Source organism: Falco punctatus, assembly GCF_963210335.1.
Source record: "Falco punctatus genome assembly, chromosome: Z".
NCBI classification, from domain to species: domain Eukaryota; kingdom Metazoa; phylum Chordata; class Aves; order Falconiformes; family Falconidae; genus Falco; species Falco punctatus.
This window is the reverse complement of record NC_137586.1, coordinates 20,341,356-20,357,778: the sequence shown is the minus strand read 5'-3', so window position 1 is coordinate 20,357,778 and position 16,423 is coordinate 20,341,356. Positions and strand designations below refer to the sequence as shown.

The 16,423-nt window shown below is 37.7% G+C and overlaps 1 protein-coding gene across 2 annotated transcripts in view; it reads right to left on the bottom strand.

The window, feature by feature from the left end:
• Positions 1–16,423, bottom strand: part of MAP3K1 (mitogen-activated protein kinase kinase kinase 1) — a 67,783-nt gene that overhangs the window by 26,577 nt on the left and 24,783 nt on the right. The gene's annotated exons all lie outside the window — the stretch shown is intronic.

Genomic DNA, 16,423 nt, shown 5'->3' with positions numbered 1-16,423 from the left:
AACCATGATTAACTTCCCAACTGATATAAAAAAAGTCTTTTAGAGGCCCTTGGACTTGAATTCGTGAACAATGTAATACAACAGCAGAGGCTTCACAATCTGTGCTTGTTCTCTAAAAAGCAGAAGCAGCTATCTTCCTCTCATGTGACAGCTAAACTGATCTACTCTCGCCTGCACAAAGAACTCTTGTGCTTTGCTTCCACGCAGGTGGGAAAACCCAACCGACTCTGAAAGCTTTTGCTGGTAAACCACGGTTATCTTTCTGCAGAATTGAAGTATTATGTGTATTTTTATAGAACACTGTTTCTGAAATGCTCAAGAAAACTTCATATTTTAACTCAAGCTTGGCCAAAATATTTATTAAGTATTTTTATACTGTTGGGTCTGTGGAAAAAATAATTTTCCTGTGACTGCACAAAGCTCCTACATACTGCAGGACATCCGCATTTTGTGGCCCTGAACCTGTGGAGGTTTTTTCCAATTATTATTATTTTGTTTAACCTAAAGCAAACGCCCTCATCTCTTCCAGGCAAGCTGAACTTTTCCTACGTGGCAATGGCTAGGTTGCCAGTCTCCATATCACTGTACCTCTGCACAAAAGAAAAATAATAAATCCAAAGCTTATTCCTCCAAGGACTTGGATCCTGCAGGGTACAGAGCATTCCGGTCTTTGCACAGCAAAACCTATTCATTAGTCAAGGTAACAATGGTTAAGTGACTGTCAGGTGGTGCTTTATTTGAACAGCAGTGACAAAGCTAAGTAGCAGGGCAAAACCACAAATCTTGGAGAACACGTTAACTTGGACCAGGGAGTCTGACATTTCTCAACAGCCCACCCCTCAGCTTCATCAGGAAGCAAGGATTTTGCTCTAAAATGCCTCAGCTTTTCATGAATCAAGCAAAAAAGATCTAAGGCTTTCTTCCAGGGAAATTTTAGTTTTTAACTTTGCACACACACCTCTCCCCCCCCCCCCCCCCCCAAACGGCAACATTAAGGATCTTTGAAATTATTTTTATTAGTAGTTTTAAACAACCAACAGAATTAGCTCCTGTATCATTAGTCAAGAAATTCCAAAGAAAGAAATCTAAATTGTAATTCTAAAGTACTGAGCAAGCTCAACAATGCAGTGACTACCTTTTTTATTTATCGCCTCAGCTCCGTGGTCTGCACATTAATATCTGCATTATTCACTTTGGATTATTTGCTTCACGAACTATAAAACTAAATACAATAAGATTAATGTACTGCATAGAAACAGCCTACTGGAATATCTTGTGCAATAGAAAAGGCAAAACATTGTCCTTTGTTTCTGTGTCAGTTTTGAAGACTTGCAAACAGTAATTGAATAGTTAGATTATTAACAACTTGTTCTCTATGGATCAATGGTTCAATACTTTTAAACAAGGTATGCAATACACGTGTTATTTAGCGAACTATTGTGAAATACACAAGCAAGATTTAATTCTGAATAGCTCAGTGAATTTGATACTAATCCTCTGCAAGTAATTTTCTTATGAAAGGCATATAATGGCATAGGAAAGCCAAATCATAGCTTCAATTCATTCCCCTGTGCTTCTGAATGTTTAGAAACAGATGTCTTGGCTTCTCTGCTATCTTATTTGGGCAAACAGCTTTAGCCAATACCCCTGCTGGACCAGATTTCATTAGCAGCAGGAAAACAGGAAAAAGGCAACTTTTGACACAGGAAAGAGTCAAACCACCAAGGAAATGGAAGCTGTGTGCTATATTCACAAACACCCAATCACAGGGTGGAAAATAGTTAGCTACTGAGTAAAAAAGAAAAAGTGTGGGCATTTTTTTTTTAACATTGTCTGAAGAAAGTTAACAAAGGTAACTTGCATATCAGCAGTGGTCAAACTATGGATGACCACAGAAAAAAAAATTCATTAACAAAAGTGATCACACAGCAGCTCTATCAGAACAATCAATGCAATAGCAACAACAGGTTGTGAGGGGAAGAGCTCAGGGTCTGATGGAAAAGCACTGAATGAAAAAGGAACAAATATGGGAGAAGTTATATATTCTGTTAGTGCAAATGCCATATATGGTGACAATCAATACTGGGGGTGAACTCAGACAGGATGTACAGAACTAATTTTGGGGACCTTAAGCAAGAATTAAGAATACGGGCACCCAGCTACCTGTAACTGAAGCCTCAACGTGTCCCACGAATGCTGGAGTAGTCAGCTGGCCTGGAGGTATGCTAGGAGCAGCATTCAGCACCGGGAGTGGGGACAAGAGTTAGCCATTCCGTGAATTGAAAAGGTCAGCTATTAGTGGCTTAAGTAACTTCTTGCCACTAACAGTTCCAGTACTGCTTGCAGTTTCTCTTTTGCCATTATGTATTTTTATGATATCAAAATTAGTAAATAAAAAAATTCAGATCAAAATGAGCAAAGGATTGTCTGTGTTCCTGCCAGTCTCCCATTCCTTCTCCTCCTGATCCACCAGTGTTGGCTTCTATCATCTAACCACTTGTGTCCATCCTAACAAAGCAAAAGATCAATTAGTCTATTAAAATGAAAAACTTAACAGGGAACTTTCTCAACCTGATACTAAATGGCAGCAGCTGCAACTTAAAGACAACATCGAACAAACTACTTCCTAGAGACTAATGAATCTGGCTTCCTAAAACATTTATAAAAGCTTTAGCCAAATTTTATATAAATGTGAAATTAAGCACTATTCTTCTGTTAGAATACCTGACAAACTCAAAAGGGAAAACAATTTTTTTTTTTTTCTGGCTGCCCCACCTTCTCCCAGCAGCTCTTCATCATCTTCCCTTCAGAATAATGTAGGCTCTCCATCTGGCCAACACACCATCCACTGAAACTCACAAGGACTATATATTGAGTGATATTCTACATCCTCTGTTTGCCTTTCAGCTGCATTAAAAATAGCCACTTAGATGAATTACTAACAAGCACTCTGCACTAGAAACATCCTTCCATGTACCTCAAATAAGCTTACCTTCTACGTATATTTTGAAACATAATATATAAATTATTTATACTTTATAAGAATACAGAAAAAGCATAAATGCCCAGATGTAATTAAACAGAGAAACGTAACACCCAGCAGGCTCCTGTGGAACCTCTGCTGCCCTGAGGATCGTGGCAGCATAGGGCTCCCTGTTGGAAAATACCATCAGGTGACAGCCACTGCAGCTTTACATTAAAGTAGTTTTGGAAGCTAAAACACACCCAATTTTTCCCATCATTTTTCTACAAATGGGAAACAAACCTATACAGAATGTGAGAACACGAAAGAAAAAACGTTCTGTTATTTGGGTCTAAACCAAGAACTACTGAGCCTATATCCCTACGAGTTTGGTAGTAATTGTTATTTAGTCCCAGTTTGACACACCCTTTGTCCTCTCTCCCTGTAAAGTCATTTTATCAAACAACTCTCTTGAAGACTGATATATCAAAAGGTACATTTGTCAAAGAGCAAATCCCACTGCTAACAGGACAATATTCACAACCAAAGCTCTAACTCCACAGACCCAGCCATCACCTTCAGTGGAACCTCACAGGACCCAGTCAAGAAGGATCACCCCCTCAGTGATGAAGGCTCACGTCTCCGGAGATGGATGGCTGAAGTTACAGAAGTAGAACTACCCGCCCGGATTCTTTAGCTTCTAAGTCAAACACACCTACTTGAAATATATAAAAGATTGTTGGATTACTTGCTCTGAAAACCACATAGACATAAGTTTGAAATTCTGGCAGTATTCAATAGCCACTGAAAATGAGTCCTGCTACAAAACAAGCCAAGAAATACCAGCATCTGTTTGCAACAGATGCTTGCTACAAAGCTAATGAAATGGGCTTCTCTCTTCTGCATGTTTCTTAAGAAGCCTATCAGACATCTGAAACAAGTACAACAAAAGCTCCTAGGGCTCCGTAATCCTTCCTGCTGTCATTCAGTCTCCCAGTACCAACTCAGATGCATCAAGGTATACACATACTGGGGCATTTTCAAGATGTAAAAATAGCATTACATTAGATGAACTCTCACTCTTCACTTTTAGTGTTAAAGGTTTGCAGAGGGAATCTGGTATTTTATCTCTATAAAACTAAGTTTATGCCACTACTGAGCCAAATTTCTAGAAATCTCTAGAAACTACAGGAAGTAGGTAATTTATATTGATACAAGACCCAAAGCTACTAATAATTATGCACCTTAATTATTTTCATAATTTCATGTGTTTGGACTAACATATCTGAAGCGTGGTAATACAGCTTACACAAATATTCATAAATTTATTACTCTATGACAAACTTCAGTAATCCAGCAAAGAACAGGACCCAGGATACCCAGTTCACGTTAGGGCAACTGAAGAGAATACACGTCCTGCCCCCATCCCAGTGCAACATAGTACTGGGCCTTACTCCAAGAACAGTGGTAATGTCCTTGAAAAGTACAATATGAGTGCTTACCCACAGTCAACTATGTGATTGACTAGTTCTTCTGCACCAGCTTATAGGATCTCTGGCATAGGTGTTAGAAAGGGATTTTCTTCCCCACCAGGTTAGCCTACCAGAGCTGCCTTCTATCTCTTGCTGAAGTAGAAGACCAAGTTTTTACTTGGTCATATATCACCTAAATCAACTCACCTTTTAACAGAATCAAGTTGTTCACTTGTAGTATGTAGTTTAATCTCTTAGGCACCAAAATGCACTTTGAATTCCGGTTCTTAAAGCCCATCATACCCCAAACCTGGAGTATTTTAGGTGACATGCAATTGACTAAGATGCAGAAAGCATCAGGTCAGAACAGGCATAGTTCTTGATGATGTACAAGTCTGAAGCCATTAACAGAAAGATGGGATTAGAAGTATGATAAAACCCAAGTCCTAAAAGAAAGTTTATTTTTATATGTCCATATAGTTTGTATACAAGAACATTCATACTGTTCTAAGTGCCTGTCCTATTTTTAAAGATGAGATTTCTTATTGCATATTGGATGAGCAGAATAAAACATCTCCACACATAATACACAAGATAAAGAAATCCTTGACAGTTTAACTCCCCTATCCCCAACATAACATCGGATATTTTATACAAAAAAAATCATACTTTGAATCAGTTTAGGGTAACAGGGATAAGCAGATAAACCCATGCATACTATATACTCCACCACCAATTAGAATGGTGGAAATGAAACAGCACACAAGCAAGCAACTTGGACTTCAAAAGCTACAACATATTAAATATTTTCTGGAGGAGTTATAAATGAGAAAGTGAATTTAGGCTGTTCTTACACCATTCAAAACAACAGAATTATCAGCAGATAAGCAAGTGTTCCAAGACTGCTGCTGGAAAGAGAATTTTAAAGTTCTCGCAGCAAAAGATGATCACAAAAATAAACAGCAATATTTATTTTAATAAGATAAATAAAATAATAAATTTATTTTAATATTTTAATAAGAAAGCAATATTTAAAAATGAACACAAGAAAGCAAAGGCTTATAGACATGTTATTTCTATCAAAGAAATATAACATACTCTAAAATTTTAAAGTCTTAATGACTGGTTAGGCAGTAAATGGTATGAAAGACAGAGAACCAAACTTACTCTTTTCAAAACAAGTAAGGCTTTAAATGACTTAAAGCTAAATTCAAAAAGTGTTAAACCCCATCAACCTCTGGCCTTACAGAAGGAGATCAGAGACCCAGAAAGACATTAACAGCTTTGCTCTCATTGTTTTTCTGAGAAACTGTTTGACTACCATGCTTACATGACAAAAATCACAAGTTCTCCGCAGGGTTATACTTGTGTCTTAGTGTACACTGCTGACAACAAATTATTACTGTCATCTACTAGTAGTACTGAAGCAGCATTTAGAAGTCATGAAGCAGGACCCTAGTATGCTAATCATCCCATTGGTTGTGGTTTTCTTTTTAATGTATCTCGTCTGCACCTGGTTTTGTTATTTGGTATTAATCTCTTTTAATTTTATGCTCTACTTTGTTTTTTCTTCTCTTTTCATATTTCTTGCCAATGTAGTACTGGGAACTAATATCATTAATATGATTTTTTATGCTATAGGAATAATAAGCTGTACTAAACAAGCACTAAACACTTGCTAAATATATATCTGTCTTGCTGACTGACACTCAAAAGACCCATTCAAATATCCTTGTACTGTGAAGATTCATGCATATGTTGAATTTTTATCCAAAAGCCAAAGAGGAGTAGACATTTCCACATATATTTCTAGCTCTAGCATAAAAAGCTTTTCTGGCATGCTGAAATAAAATAAAAAATTCCATGCAAGCCTGTTTTGAGTAACTGCTAAGTGATGAAATACAACCCTATAGCAACATATTAAAACCCTTCACCCACTTACGGTAGATCCACAGTGGACAGCTTATCTACCATCCACAGAAAGTCACAGGTGAACTGGCTCTCTCCATAAAGGACACTGACTTGCAGTGGACTACTGCCAACCTTCAGCAGGTTTTGTGGGTCATCAAGCACTCTCTCATCCGTCTGCTTACTAAAACCAGTGCTCAGTACATACAGCTCCACATACCAGCTCCCTGCATCCTACTTTGACCATACTCTTGAGCTCTCTAGACCAATGGCTTCAGTAACTATTACTGAAGGGAAAGCGGCGAGTGAAAAATAAAATAAAAAAAATAAACCCTTACACCTCCTGCAAAAGGTCAAATAACATTTTGAATTGAAATAAAAAAAAATTATATGGGGGAGCTGGGGCTAGTGCCTGCACTTCTGCCTTTCAGCAGTCTACCAGAAAATGCTTTGGCTACTTCTCATTTTTTTGCATCTATTTTTGAAATTAAACAGCAATTTTTGATTCAAGGATAGCATTTTTTTAGGGTTCCCATGCTTGCCAGGTACGAGAAATCTTTCTCCTTTTGTCAGGATTGTGTAAAGCGACTTAAACCACACTGGAACAACCTTAAATCTACACTGACACTCGGTCATCTCCCACTATTGCATTATTCAAATATTCTGGTATATGTACTTACACGGTAGTTGGAACAAACCTGTCTCCAACCTCATGCGGGACTTCGAAGCCACAAAATACATTGAAAATAAGTAGTAATATTATCTTAAATTAAGTGATAAACTCTAGATCATGCCAACTGTATCTGTTTGCAGAACTATTGAGTAATTTCTTACTGCTATTAAAAATATCTTTGAAGAGGAATGAAGGAGTTCTCCAGCACAGGACACTTAATCTTTCACTGTCTGATCAGCAGCACAACTGAATAAAAGAGTAACTCCAGTTCATAACTCCATTCAGAGATCTTCTCCCCAAGGCAACTGTATGTTTTTTTGATGGGAAGGCATTACAACAGTAACTCAAACTTTTATATGCTATTATTAAACAAAATCAAAGTAGCTAAATTCACTAATGTAATCTTTTTATTGATCCAAAAGAATCAGGGAAGGAGGAAAAAACCACGTCAAAACAATGAAATTTACCTCTGCTTATTCACATCTATAATCACAGTACACAGGTTCTGTAGACACACAAGACAGCTCAAAAACCTGTACAATTCAACAACTGAAACTGTCAAAAAATCTCAAAAAACATTGATTTCAAAAATATCAACAGCAGCACTCAGGAGTGGCTGGAAAGCTGCCTGGCTGAAAAGAACCTGGGGGTGCTGGTTGGCGGCCAGCTGAACGTGAGCCAGCAGTGAGTGCCCAGGTGGCCAAGAAGGACAACAGCATCCTGGCTTGTATTCCAAAGTGGAGAGGATCGTCCCCCTGCGCTGGGCACTGGTGAGGCCGCCCCTCAAATCCTGTGTTCAGTGTTGGGCCCCTCACTGCAAGAGGGACACTGAGGTGCTGGAGCGTGTCCAGAGATGGGCAGGGGGCTGGTGAAGGGTCCAGAGCACAGGTGTTAATCAGGAGCAGCTGAGGGAACTGGGGGTGTTCAACCTGGTGAGGAAGAGGCTCAGGGGGATCTTACTGCTTTCTACAACTGCCTGAAAGAGGCTGTAGGCGGGTGGGTGTCAGTCCCTTCTCCCAAATAACAGGTGACAGGACAAGAGGAAACGGCCTCAGGTTGCACCAGGGGGTGTTTAGATTTGGTATTAGGAAAAATTCTTTCACTGAAGGGGTTTGACAAGCATTGGGACAGGCTGCCCAGGGAGGTGTTTAAAAAACATGTAGATGTGGTGCTTGGCAACATGGTTTAGTGTTGGACTTGGCAGTCCTGGGTTAACAGTGGGCCTTTATGATCTTAAAGGTCTTCTCCAACCTAAATGATTCCATGATTCTTTACTGCCATGGATAGGTATCACATTATAGTGACTTGTAAGAAAGCTTTTTCATTTATCCTAAACCACACACGCAAAAATGTGACCAATGTCTCAGAAGAGGAAGTAGTCTCATATTGCTGAGGCTACAAAATAAGTGTGATTACAAAAAGCATTTACTTGCTTATTGTAAGAACTGTATTAAAGAGCACTGGTTACAGGATAAGCAAAGAAGTTATTTCTGGTGGGATGCACGCCAAATATATCTGCAGATAATTATTTGTAGCACAGGGATACAGAGATACATGTATACCTCGGGCAGAGGAGATGTTTTCAATGACAAAGGTATCTCTGTTTCTCACATATTAGATTCCCTCAAAGAGGGAACTTAAACAGAATTATGATGCAATCAGAATTCAAGCTTGGCCTTATTTGGGACTTGTTTTAAATATCTAATACTAACAATCAGAGATAGAATATTTAGTGCTTTACAAATGCATGATGTCAGAACTTTCTTTTAAATGATCTGCCCGTTTAAGCTTCTCATTTCACCAGAAATAGACTGTCAGCATTCAAGCTAATAGGTTCTAATTTCCTGTATGTTGCTGACCAGCTAGGATATCAGTTACCACTTAAGATCAGTGACACAAATTTTTCTTCAGTCACATATGACCCACAGCTACTCTGACCATCTTTCAGGTAGCTGACAGAACAAGCCTGGGGCCCACTCAAGTTTTTCAATTAAGATAGTGAAAGCAGAACTGCAAGGAAGACTCCAAGCCATGAACCAGCAACCAAGAAAAGTTTGGTGAAAAATTGCTATGCAATTCATCCATGCTAAAGGACCCTGAAAGGTATAGATAGGAAGCGGTTATTAACCATGTGTGCAATACCCTGAAGTGTTGCTTCAGCTGAGATAGCAGCAGAAGTTCATGGCTTCAAAGAAAAAAAACAACATATGAACACATTAATGTTAACATGCGTACTTTCAGATTTTTAGACTGCTCTCCCACAACCCCAACATACAAAGATTATGTTTGTTTTGCAATGCTATAGTATAGGCTTTTGTGGACTACTTGTGTAGGCTCATCAATGCAATCCTCAAACATCTACCTTCTGTCCACAGTTGTGTTTGCCCTCTACAAATTAAGACTGAAATTTAACAAAGCAGTTCTCTGGAATACTGATACTATAAACTTAGATTAAGAAATCTGAAATAATAATAGCAAAGCCCTTTCATGAATATTCCCAATAAAACGAAGAATGCTCGGATGCTCCCACATGAAGTTCAAAATGCCTAAGTATTAACATACAGCAATGACAAAGGTTTCCTTGCTTCATCCCTGCCTCCCCAGCCAAAGGAACTAATTTTAAAAAAAATTGATATAGAACATGTCGGCAGGCTATCATGAAGCATTAATGCTTAACAGAGCTTTACAGTGAAATAAAAGCAGTGTACTACTTCCCTGCGACCAGAAAACCAGAATGAACTAATGCTTTTATAACAGTAACTTTACTAATAAAAACTAAGATATGCATGAGTAAACTTTACACAATGTGCCAAAATTAAAATAATTAAAAACATTTTTTATAGGATGAACACTCACTTAATTACACATTCAAAGAAGTTCCACAGTTTTCTCAAGCTTCTCAAGATACACATTTGAGAACTGTATAAACAGAATAGAGACCTCCTGTCATCCATCTGGAAGATGTCATTTCACTATTACACATGAGAAGCAAGGCCATATTGAAATTAAAATTACAAGGGATTAGGTTTTCTTTAGAAGGCTTTCTTACCAGCCCAAATTTACAGCATAGTTTTCAAATGTATTGATTTGCAGACTTTATTTTTCATTTTAAAATTTTACCTTTGTATGGAAAAGCCTTGCTTTTTTTTTTTTTTTTTTTTTTTTTAAGAAAAACAGAATTTGTGAATTACAAATAAGCTATAAACCCTGGAGAAATGTGCAGGCCCCTGGTTCAGAGGTGCCTGTTCTAGAACATAGAAAACAACAGTAAAATACAACATCCACTTTTTAAGATGTATTCTATCATTAAGCAGATTCAAAGACTAATAGCATAACCTACGTAACTTCATTCATTTACATTTGACCCTTGAAATCTTTTAGCACAGAAGTCCACTGCCAACAATACACTCAACTGAAAGCCCTTCCTCATCCCAACTATTATTTTTCTACATTTCTCAGCATGCCTCCCTAAAAAAAATATACCCAAGTGCTACCATCCTGAAACCATTTAAACTAAGGGAAAGCCAAATTACAAATATTTTGCTTATACTCCATGGTTTCCTAGTCGTCACTACCACCAACACCTGATCAACAGGAAAAATAATTGGGAACTAGCAAGTATGATTTAAGCAGCAGTGGATTTGAAAACATTTCTGCATTTTATTTAAAATGGTAAGAGAAGCTTCAGTCCTCAATAGCAGGGATTTTATTCAAGTTATCCCTGCATGCTTTTGTTTTTGTAAAGTATCAGAGCTTTAATTTTCAGTTTCACAGGTATTGAATATATATATATTTTTAAGAAATGTCTTGCAGGGCAAGTTAAAGCTATACAGGAAAAGCACATAAACTGTGTCAGTCCCTAGTATGAAAATCTCATTTATGAAGGGATCATAAAATGAATGTATTTAATCTTAAATTTTGTTACTGCCAATGTATTAAGCATTTTTTAAAATCCATGCTGTAAGCAGAGAGCCTGCTACACAAAGTCCTATGCAGAGCACAGAATTTCCATAGTTCTGTCAGGTTTCAAATGTAAGAGGCTGCTTTGGATGCTGCTGCAAGCATCTCACATGTACCCCTCCCTACAACGGGAAAGAGGAATACTGTTTTGATGCACAGGTGGGTTTTATGCATTACCTGTATCTGCCTGCCTATGTATCAAGCTTTACTGCTGCCCTCCAACAATGCTGGATTTCTGACAGTTTCAATAAAATTAACTCACAATCGAAACTGTAATGTCAAAAGGTTGGAAAACGTGGTCTCACAGCCACACATCTGCTCTAGGGGGAAACAACAAAACTGAAGACCTTGTCTTCTAAAGCAGACTGGTTTTCAACTTACCACCTAACACTGAGTGCCACACACCTAACACAAAATTCAGCACTCAATGTGCAATACACAGGCTTCAGGAGTCCATGCTACTAAAATGCCATCCTTAAATTTAGTTCACATACGAATGAGAAAACGCAATTACAGTGTGTGACCGGCATTTAGACTCATGAAGACTACTGTGCTTCCTCTTTCAGAGAAGAGGGAGAGCTGGAGATGATACATATTGTTGGCATAGAGCTAGCTGCTATATGAAAGCAGCAGATTTCAAAGCTTTCAATTGAGGCTTCGGTTTGTTTTCCATGCAATTCAGCCCAAAATAACTACTTTCTGATGGCAATTTTTAAATTCAAGTTTTGGAAGTTAAATTTATTAAGTATTAAAGTTAAGATATTAAGAAAAAAACAGTGTAATTCATCTTTTAAAACCTGTCATGCATGAACAAGATGCAACGTTTTCCCTAGCTAGCCATTAGAAAACATAAATTCAATTAAATAGAAATGTTGAATTTTAACTCAAAAAAGCCAGGTAAAGCTGACCATTTTACTTTTAATATTCAATAAAGGCTGTACTCCTACAACAAAAGGGAAATTAGACACAAAGTCTACTCTATAAGCCAGAGTTGAACTAGATCATAAAAGAGAAAAATCAGTACTGCATTTTTTGCAACATAAATCAGTTTACAGCATGCTGCAACAAGGTTCTACAATCTTCCAATCTATTCCAATCTAGCAGTATGTGACAGCAATATTATTTTAGCATTATAATGCAGTCTTTAAAAAAAACAGCAGAGTTGAATCCCAGGGAATGCTATCAAACTAAAGGTCATATAAAATTTGTTTAAAACTGGAGGTTCAGAGAGATTACTGAAGATCTATTTTATGGGACAACACAGAAAAACTAAGAATTGCAAGGGTTTTTTTGTTCCTTTACTAAGCAGCTTTCAAAATATATGAGGAATGAGAAAGTTAAAAAAAGTTTCTCAGACCGTTGACCTGAAAGCAAATCCAGTTAAGCAAGACATCCAAATTTCATTTCTTACCACACTCCCGTCTGCCATTCTATATCTATTAAAGAAAACCCAAGTTACTGCTGCTGTGGATACTTTTAAAGTTTTTCAGTTTGGTTATGGAACACTTAAGTTTTACAGACTATGATGCTTTTAAGCATGAAAAAAAAATACACTGAGTATTAAAAAAATAACAATCCAACAGCAAAGAGTCCATAAAAGTTTATGTGTAAGTAGGATCTCGAATGTGCTGCCAGGATACTCTTAGATCAAGTACTAACATTAGAACGAGTGGTAATTTAAATACCTAGGCTCTGAATTAACAGCTACACATGCCACTACAGAGGAAGAAGGTATCCCAGCTTGGGTAGGTGACCTGTTGAAACAGTTTCATATACCATCTTCCCAGCAGCAATGTCAATATGAGGAGTTCCTACTCACCAGCTCAATGACTCATTTCTATTTCTCCCTACTGACGTGGATCTGACTTAAAAAACAAAAAACCAAAATAAACCAAAAAATACCACACATTTTGACACTTGAATTTGGAGAGGAGAGAATGGAAAACTGTTGAATTGTATTTGATCTCCAATCCGATTCATAACAGTCCTGCAAAAATTTTCCAGGAAAAGAGACAGGATGGCACTTTTGATGAACAAGTTTCAGTCTTTTCAGACACAACAGTAAGGCGTTCCATCTTTGTAGTATACATGCACTGTGATACAGATTTATTTCAGTAAAGAAGATGTCCCACATGCAGCAATGGAATCTACCACACTGGAAAGTACAGCTCTCATAGGATGAAGGAAGTTGTATTATTAAAATGAAGCTGCAAAGTAGGAACTAGAACCCCCAAAATGTTAAGTCTGTTGTTCTTTAACCTGAATTTACTCTGCAAGATAACAGGGGTTATGACCTACAGCCATGAGATTAGGTGTACTGGAAAACTTAGCACTCTTAAAGCAATTAATACTATTTTTATTGGCTCTCTTTTCAAGAGTTACTCCCAAAAAAGAACTACTTGATTCCTATTTATGGTAGGAAAAAACCCACTTCATTTTCAGGACAGAAAGGAAGTATGGCAGCATGACTAGAAGATAAATATAAGAAAAGAGCTTACAGGCAACTGTAGATCCTGTGCAACCACAAGGCTCCCAACTGCATAGTCTGTCACTCCACCAGATCTCCCTGTACAAGCACCTTTATAAGATCAAACCAGAAGTCTACCTAGCCCCAGTATCCTATGTCAAACAGCAACTACCTGTGCATGCTGTGAAAAAACTACAGAACAATCTCTGAGCAACTCCACCCCCTACATTCTTCCCCATGCTCACCAGCAACGTGTGACTTCAGGGAGGAATCAGAGTACGATGCTTCTGCAGGAATTTGCCCAATTGATTTTTGATTTGCTGTAAGCTTTCATCTGCTAGTTTGTATATACACTGCATTCTAAAATGTGAAGGCATGTCATGTGAAATGACCTGAGATGTTTAAAATAATTTGATCTGACCTCAGTGAAAAACCAAAAAAAAAGGTAGATGTTTACTCAGCACACCACAATACCCCCCCCCCAAAAAAAAAAAGGCAAGATGACAACTGAAATTAACTGTAGTACAGAAAGTTACGTTAGATACACATTACAGGTAAATGCACATTGTTTATTCTAATTTATATGCCACCTTTGTGTACCAATGTAGGTCAGGGAACAAACCCCACTGTTAGAAAAATTGAAGGCCTAGGGTCACAGTAACTTGGCCTGTCAGTGTTATTATGTACATACAGCCCAGAAGAGAAGAGGAAGGCAGGCAAGTTCCTCTTCATGAAGGTTTTCCCTGGGGTAACTATACTAGCAATTAATTCTTCGAAACTTAGAAATAAGGTCTGATTGCACCATGACTTGTTAAAAAATGATTTGTAAGTCATATCTAAAAAAAAGCAGAAGATGATTATCAATTACTACAACCTATCAAAAAAAAACCAAACCAAACCCAAAGCCAAAAAGAAAAAGCATTCAGGTAAATTGTTTCCTCACTAACAGTGAAGCTACAACAGAAACACTGTGTGTTTGTATCTTGGATCATGTTCTTTGGGATCTCAGCAGTTCTTCCTGCTCTAGACACTGAAGTTTCTGACAAAGCATGTCTGTGATTTCCTGCTTTGCAACACTATCAAAACAACTATGACTTTTCCAAAATTTAACAGGCAGACAAGAACGGATTACTGTACCTAGATGTTGGTAGTGTTTCATTAACATGCTGAAAATGGTACCTGAGCAATGAAGGGAAGCTGGCAGCAGAATTAAAGACAAACAATAACAAAAAGCAACCTCAAATTCCTGAGGGCATCAACAACAAAAGGCAATACTCATGCTCTCTCTGAAATATAAATACAAAAAGGACAGACATTTCAATACATACATTAAAGATATATTTGTCTTCATGCCGTTTGTGTTATGGCAAAGACAGTTACTAATGGAAGTTAAAGGCAGCTTCATAAGGAGTCCTCCCCCCTTGCAGAAGTGGGGAATCAAAACACGTCTTGCAGAAGTCAGCTGCATGCTTTCAGTTTGTCTTATCTGGCTAAGAAAAAACCCTTCTCTTTCCTGTCGTGGCATGCAAAAATCTCTGTGAAACCCGGGTCATGGAAGGCAGAAATCTGGAAAACAGAAGTTATTTTCAAGTGCTGTTCTAACATCTGAGCACCTTTTTCTGAAGCAATTCCTTTGACAGATTGCTACATTAAAAAAACAAAATGGTTGGACAACACAGAAATACAGCTGTTTTATCACACACACATTTCCCTTTTTAAAACCGCTGAAACCAAGTCTCACAAGACTTTTACACTGAATTGTTATGATTAGCACTGTACACAGATGACCCAATTTAAAGTACATGGCAGTTAAATAAACCTAATAGATATGATCAGCACAGAACTGAATTTTACATACCATACGATCTGCAGCAATTCAGTGCTCCCTAGACGACTTGTTTAAGCAATAACTTACTACAATAGAGCTATTAAGAACACAATGGGTAGCATTTTGCTGGAGATGAAGACTTTGTTTCCTTGCACTGCAGAATACAGTCACTGGAACCATGCTTTGCAGTAAGCACTTGGTTACTTTGTGTCGTGTCCACAGCAAACTCACCATCTGCTAAAGATTCAGCTGCATGAGGTAAGCTAAAAAAAGTACAAGGCACTTGTTACCTGCAGTTTGCCTGACAAGATTTGTACAGCAGTATTTTTAAAAGCTCATCTAGGTGCAAACTCTGATGATGAGCTTTTTTTTTTTTTTTTTTTTAAGGGAGAGTTATTTACAGTTCACAAAATGAAAGTATTTGTCTTTTAAAATTATTCTCTTTACAGTAAAAGAAATCCTGTGTCATTCACATAATACATCTTGTTGAAAACGGTACAGTAAAGGCAACATTAGCTAATTTGGGAGATTGCTGGGTAAGCGGCAGCTGGCTGTTCCATCTGCAACTTACCAGCTCCAGTTTCACAGTGCATTAAACTACTCTAAGATATTTTTCATCCATAGGATAGTGTACCACACACTCTCCTCAGTCCAGGGCCCAATAAACAAAGAAAGGTGTTCACATTGATGTAACAGCATTAGTTTAAAAGCAATGTTCTTTCTGAGAAGAAAGCAGAGCATAAAATCTACCCCATGCATGAAAGCACTGCCAACAAAAATTACAATCCACTTTTGAAGCAATTTAGTTATCTGGAGTTTTTATTTTAGTTTACTCGATCAAAGTATCTGTAGTTTTTCTCCCTTATGAAGGGCAGTCGAATTCAAATGTACAAGAACAATATGCAAAAATGATTATATGTCTAATGTAACACAACACACAAGTGCCACTAGTGTGTGGCAGGGTGGAGGAACAGCTATCCTTGTCTGAATTTTTCCTGCTTTCATATGTAGTTAGTATAATTACAAACTAGTAAGATGGTATTCCACTGTATAACCCTTCAGTGCTTCACAAATTGATTTGATCATTAAAAGCAAGGCTTCTAGTGTAAACCATACCAAAGCACACTGTTAACTTGCCACCAGATCACAAGAC